Genomic DNA, 7,500 nt, shown 5'->3' on the forward strand with positions numbered 1-7,500 from the left:
TTGGGGGAATGTCCACAGTATAGTACGACAGGCTGAGATAAACTAATTCCTCTCCCTCCTCAGGTCCGTTGTTACCAGCATTCTCGAGTACAGGATAAGACTCCAAGACCCTAAAGAAAGTCCCACCCCTGCCCCTCAATTGGGTAATTCGTCCGTGCACTAAAGAGGAAAGAATATCAACATTGATCAAACTAGACAGTTGACATCTCCATTGGAGGCAGCAGAGACGACATCTAAAGATCGGAGGCGCTAGTCAGACGACATGACATCAGCGTTGGGACATGTAGCCCGTATTTCTTCATCCAGTCTCTGCTTCCCTCTAAATTTAAGTGTCTCTTCCTTTGTGGGTCTTTCTTTCATACCCTCAGCTGAACACCGGACTTCTTTGTCAGTCTTCTACTGCAGTCAATCTTCCAAGCCACTTAATCTCATGAAGCTGTAGTTTGCTATTCAAAGCTTATCTCCACACGCGCGCGCGCACACGCACACACACACACGCACACACACACACACACACACACACACACACACACACACACACACACACACACACACACACACACACACACACACACACACACACACACACACACACACACACACACACACACACACACACACATGTACATATATGTATATGTATATATATATTCTGTATATATATATATATATATATACATATATATATATATATATATATACATATATATATATATATATATATATATATATATATATATATATATAGAGAGAGAGAGAGAGAGAGAGAGAGAGAGAGAGAGAGAGCTATGCCCTCCAGCTAGTAAAAAAAATTACCATATCTTCCAAATCCTGATATTTCCCAGTGCACATCCTCAGCTGCAGGGTAAGCACGTCTGACTTAGCTGTTCACTTCCAAAGAACTCCAAATAGGTAAATCCGCCTCTACACAGATACCCTCCCGCCACTTGCTCCGTCTTCTCCTCTCCTCCTCTCCTCCTCCCACAGCTTCCCTTCCATCCCCCCGACCACCACCACCACCACCTCCGCCCTTCCCACGCGCTCATACATCGTTCTACACCCATCTCCTGGAGCGACAATCTGCATAACCTTGAAGGTTGACCTTTCGAAGCGTCTTGCATTGTTTAAAAGCAGAGGGAATGGGAGTGACTTCTCACCTCGTAGCTTCGAGTGATAATCCTACTTGTCGCTTCTGTACTAAACTGCATAGGTAGTTTTGTAAAATTCAGTTTATATGAGCTTCCATTTGATAATATCTTGTGTCTTATATTTAAAGGATTTTTTTTTCTTTCTACGCGAACTGAGGAAATACTCCAAATATGTCATTGCATTTGTAATAATCAGGGTTAACCATTGGAATGCGTCTAATAAAGTGAAAGAAAAGGATTGCTAAGCGAAGCTACGCCGTGAGCGAAGGATTCCCCCGTCCTTCGACGTCTCCCGGAAGCTGGAATGAGTTTCGGGGAAACTCCCGGACGCTTCCTTGAGAACTGGAGGGGACTCTTCGAAACACAGACATCTCCCGCGTCGGTCTTTTTTTTCAGCAAATGGCTTCCACCGCTATAAATGAAAAAAGCGCGCTCTGTGCACATCCTGCTACATCAAATGGGAAATTACTCTAAAGTACACGAAATGTGTAACATCTCATTCATGTGATTTTAAACCAGCAAATGGTAACATAGACATCAGATGTTTTTGTTTCACTGTTGTGAAAGGCATTTACTAAGCACAAAGCCAGCAGGAGATGACATCTAAATATTTTCCACCACGATTTAAACTTTACATTTCTTATTCAATGGGCGTGAAGAAAGGGTGAAAAATAAAGGTGGAATAGGTGGAAGTGGAATGGATGGGAGTAGGTACTTGCCTTTTGACTTGGCTACCTTCATTTTAAGGGGAAAAATTCCTTAGTATATAGAGAAAAGGCTTAATGAGCTCCTTCATTTTAAACGGCTTGTATGCGTTCTTTTGTTATCATCAGGTGAGCCTGTTTGGCTTAAGAACCGATAAAGGTTATGTAATAGAATATGAAGACACCCTCAATTAAAATTCCATAATATAGACGAGCGAATGGTGATATTTGTTTCAAGAAGGAAAAAAAAACACTGATTGTAAGAGACAAAGTACGTTGCTCTATGAGTAACGTTAATTGCTACAGGAAGGTCCAGAGATGAGAAATGAGTCGGTATATGGACCAATATGAGAACTGGCTCGAGGACGAGAAAGGGAGATGAACCAGTTCGTGGACTGATAAGAAAACTAGTTCGAGGACGAGAAAGGGAGATGAACCAGTTCGTGGACTGATAAGAAAACTAGTTCGAGGACGAGAAAGGGAGAAGAATCAGTACGTGGGCTGATAAGAAAACTAGTTCGAGGACGAGAAAGGGAGAAGAACCAGTACGTGGGCTGATAAGAAAACTAGTTCGAGGACGAGAAAGGGAGATGAACCAGTTCGTGGACTGATAAGAAAACTAGTTTAAGGACGAGAAAGGGAGAAGAACCAGTACGTGGGCTGATAAGAAAACTAGTTCGAGGACAAGAAAGAGGAAAACCGGTTCGAGAAAGACAGAGGAAGGTGAACGGGTACGTGGGCGTGAAAGAAGAGAACTAGTTCGAGAACGAGAAAAGGACAAATCTGGTGCGAAGACGGAAGAAAGTCAGAAGAGGTTCGAGGAAGAGAAAGGTGAAGGACAGAACAACGATACACAATGTCAGACCTCGTCGAGGAGGTGCCTCTGCATAAGAACATCGTAGTTACCTGAAGGAGTAGGAAAGTATTGCGTCAGGGAGCTTTTACAAAGTGCGCCTGACCTCGTAATCACGAGGCCAGATCGAAGCCCAATGTGCTACGTTGGCACACGAAGGGAGCAGAGACGCAGACACCATCTACACTTATATATAATGGCTAAGTATGAGAAAATCCACATCCTCCGGATTTAGTTTGAAATATTCTTCATTCCTAAAATGCAGACTCATCGTGCAATATTCTTTACGCGTGTTTTACTCTCTTATGGAAACAACTTGGTACAGTTATTTTGGATTAATGTGTGTGTGTGTGTGTGTGTGTGAGAGAGAGAGAGAGAGAGAGAGAGAGGGGGAGGGAGGGTTTTAGAATGGTTTCAGTGACGCTCTTTGTCCATATCTTAATCTCAAGTGGTTGCAGACTCCTTCAGGCAAGTATTACAATAAAAATTCTTGTACAAGTAACGGAGAGGTAAGCTTGTAGCTATCCCCAGTTTCCAATTTATTTTTCTTTCTCCTTTGAGCTTGTCAGAAGGCTATTTATTGGAAAACAAGGCTATTTATTGGAAAACAGTGGTTTACTCCCAAAAAAGGCGCTCCTGAACTAGTTCTGAAAGGAAGAAGAATGAATTGTTCTTTTGGGATCTTGCGGGAGCTGCTGGTTCCCATTCCTTCGCAACCCAATTCTTCAAGAGTGATTATGATATGAAACCAGGAGCTCTTAAGTGTACGGGTGCGTCTACACTTGTGTTGTCCACATGTAACCAGCTGGGTAAGAGAATGCAACGAGTGGAGAGCACTGACTAATACAGAGGAAGGAAAGGGGTGGGGGGCATTGTTTCCTATCTGCTGTTTCTTTTAGTTTGCTACTTGTGGACTAAGGTCGAGGTACCCTCGGGTTCAGGTCCTCAGGGTCTGAAAAACTCGTTTCTTTCCTTGTGTGACTAGACTGAACCCGTTTCCCTAAAAGATAATGACAAAAATTTATGGAGAAGCAGAAATGCACTCAACGTATATTTTCCTCAACTTCTGACCTTCTTCAGACGTATTTCAAAGTATCACCCCTGGCTCTTATCATTTATTCTTCTACTTAACATTCTTTTTCTTGTACTCCTTTTTTATTCTTTTTTTTCCACCTCTTTGATTTCTTTTGTTTCTTCATTTTGGTTTATTTTTCTCTTCTATTTTGTTTTCTCTTTTCCTTTTGTTTCTTCTTCCTTTATTTCTTTTCCCTCTATTTCTTTTTTTTTCTTCTTCTTTTGCTTCTCCTATTTTTCAAATAATTTAGAAGTAAGGTGAATATTACAAAGAATAATTTTGACGTGATAGAAATGTGCAATCCATCTTATCATTCCATAAATCCAAAATTTCTCCTCCAGTCCTCAGTAATGCCATTTTTTTCTCTGAGGCCTTTGGAATGTGTCAGTCCACCTCACCCCCTTCGACACAGTAATGCGCTTCGCGTATTTTGTCCTCGACAGCGCTGGGCGTTTTTGTTGAGCTCAGGGGGCAAACTAAGAGCAAGCAAAAAAGGGTCTTTATTGATCGGGTCTGCTTGTTAGATACACAAAATCGTGTCAAAACCAAATCTGCATAATATGCGACCAGACAGAAATCCTTAGACACGAAACATCATCCACTTTGTGGGACAAGAGGGTCTCTCCTTGCCTGCCAGGTGGAAACCACAGCGAAAGTTATATAACGCTCTTTTCTTTCGAGGGAACTCTCTGGGGCTGAGGAAAGGTCCCTTTGCTACGGCTACGCCTTCATGTAATTTATTCTGGCTATAAACCAGACGATTTTATTAATTTCAGGGAAAGCCATCGTATGTAAGAAGTTACGACTCTCCCTTGGTTTTAACGACGATTTTACACATTTTATTCTGAACATTATTTCATTTATCTAAGGGAACTAGCCGCCACCCCTTCTCCCGTAGCGAGGGTGTTAACACGTCATAACAACTCTATTTTTGGCGAACATCACCCATTTTCATTCGCCCGAGAGTCAGACATCTCCGTCACGACGAATCTATTTTGTCTGACGCCATGTAGTCTTATTCTCTTGGGAATCTGACCCAACTCCGGAAGGGGCAAAGGTTGTCATGATTAACTCCTCAGACTTGATGACTGACCCGTTTTCTTTTCTGACTCAATTAAGCTTGGGTTCGAGGTGCTCAAAGACTGGGGTCACCCTCCCGCTGAATGTACTCGTCTGACGTTAACCAACAGAAATTGTTTAAATCACCATACAAAGTGTAGAGCTTAATCGACTGTCTTAACCTCTTTCGCACAATCATCTTTTGTTAGCTAGAACTAAACCTATGAAAAGATGCCATCACAATGATGAGGTCGAGCGAATTAACTGGTACAAAGACAAATAATGCGTGACGAAAGCGTTAATTTGTTTATATCTCAATCAACGGGGTAGCTAAACCATCCAGGAATGTGCTCCCCCCCCCTCTCACTCCATGTCACCTCCGGCCTTCATATTCTCTACAATCACAATCCTTTAGAGTCGCGTTTTTGGCATCTACGGAGCCCTGGATCCAAATCCGTGACAAATTAGATGCGACAGCTTTCTCCTTTTCCTCCGATTCCCACACTATCCAGCTGTCTCCGGCGGGAATTTGGTCAAGTTATGGCCGCCATGGACCATAAATATCGCTATATTACAGATTCAGCGTCCCATCCTTCACTGAGCTCACCCCTTTCATTATGATAATAAGTCTTGTATCCAGGTAAAACCTTCAACTTCAGCTAAATGTAAATTTACTTATATTGAGTAAGGCAGACTGTAGATACCATGCATATTTTACACCTTAGGGGTGAATATATCCAGCATATACCTCGAAAGAGAATAAGTAGGTTATGCGCAACGCTAAACACGAAAAGGATGTCACCGTGCTGCCTTGATCCCAATCGTGAAATCCCGCCACACCAAAATTGCTGAATATAATCCCCGTATTCAAAAGGAGACTTCCCCCTTCATTCTGCAGACGACGGCGACAGAGCGCGGGAAAGGCGGCGCGTCGTTCCGTCATGCGCAATGTGACGTCACGTCGTCACCATGTAACGGTTCTCTGTCTCTGTGTCGCTCCAGTTCTTCGTGGTGCTTGGTCACCTCCAGTACACATGCCTACACGTATGCAGACGCGTGGAATCAAAGGTGCAGATATAGACAGACAGACAGACAGACAGGCAAATAGTTGAATAGGAACACTGCTAAGTTAACGTATAGATACTATTATATGAAAAATCCCCAGCTGGTAGAAGAAATCGTACATTCACCAATTAAAATATATTAGAAATAGCAACGTGAGAATACAAATGGGCATGCATAAGTATATTTATGCATTCTTTCTTAATGCTTACATATACTATATAGATAATATATGTACATACACAAACACGCACACACACATAGACACACACACGCGTATATATACATATATGTATGTGTGGTGTGTGTATATATATATATATATATATATATATATATATATACATATAATGTTTTTTGTGAGTGTGAGTGTGAGTATGTATAAGAGAAAGAGGAAAAGAGAGAAAGAGAAAATGATAGAGAGAGAGGTGGGAGGGAAGAGGCACATGATGGCATACTACGGAAGGCGAACTCTATTGCCATGGAAACGTGCCGGATTAGCTTTTACCCGCCTAAACATCCATTGCACAAACGATTCCACAGCATTATTGATTGGGCGGCACCCTGGTTACTGGGCTTAAACCCAGGAGATTTCATTCAATCTATTCATTTAAGCTTGGCAGATTTTTTTCAGAAAGAAATATTCTAGCCGTTACGTTATGTTACAAAATTCACAATTGACTCGATGAAAAAACTGAAAATGATGAAGCCTCTAAATTCAATGCTATCAGGAATAGATTAATTCTTCATCATTTTTACCGAACTATACGCCATTTTTCGACAAGTTGATTAGCTAGGAATGTGAGAAAAATATCCTCCGACCCATCCCTTTCACTCCTTCTTACCTTAAACCATGAGAAAATTTGCACCAATTACTGCCACTTGATCCTTGGCTTACCCCTCTCACGCACGAGGGCGTTGCTTTACTCTCTTCCCCAGCACTCTGTCGCCCGCATACATTTTTGCTTGTTCGACATCCTGACCACGAGCCTTTAGTCATGAAGAAGATCCTTGACAGGCTTAAGTAAACGAATTAGAGCTATGGAACAGCCCTCAGATGCTGGAATCAAAACTATCTAGACTGTCTTGCCAGTTCTCTAACGCCCCTGAAATCATCCTTACTGGCTTTAATCCTCAGAGGGACGGCCCGGATACTCCAGGAAGTTAAAAGGAGGTCCTCGCTTCTCGCGTCCCTCTGCACCTCCTCCGTCGCCATCGCCGTCGGCGTGACGCCCCCGCGGAGCTTAAATACATCTTCTGCGTCACGTCGTCTTCAAAGGAGAGAAGACTTTGAAGGTCACTCGGTCGATGATGAGTGATTTCGTAACGATCTGCGATGCAAGAATATATCAACCTCCAGAGGATCTGTTCTGATATGCGTCGTCTGGTGGAGGACGAGATGGAGAAGGAGGGAATAAAGACGCGAAGGAACAAGCAGGATATGTAGGTACCATGTATAGAAACATTGTGATGAGAAACGGAAAGACAAAAGAGGTGCTTAAAGAACGAGGAGAAAGCAAAGTGGGACAAAAACAAGAATAAGGAGGGGATAAGAAGGAGAGAAGGAAGAAGAGGAAGTGGAAGAGAAAGAAAAGGAAG

At 42.5% G+C, this 7,500-nt stretch overlaps 1 protein-coding gene across 2 annotated transcripts in view; it reads right to left on the reverse strand.

Moving 5' to 3' along the window:
* The window catches only part of LOC143032360 (uncharacterized), a 164,250-nt gene that overhangs the window by 95,825 nt on the left and 60,925 nt on the right, over positions 1-7,500 (reverse strand). The window lies entirely within an intron of this gene.

The sequence above is a fragment of the Oratosquilla oratoria genome, chromosome 13 (assembly GCF_046742065.1).
Source record: "Oratosquilla oratoria isolate Oo_2021 chromosome 13, ASM4674206v1, whole genome shotgun sequence".
Taxonomy (NCBI): Eukaryota; Metazoa; Arthropoda; class Malacostraca; order Stomatopoda; family Squillidae; genus Oratosquilla; species Oratosquilla oratoria.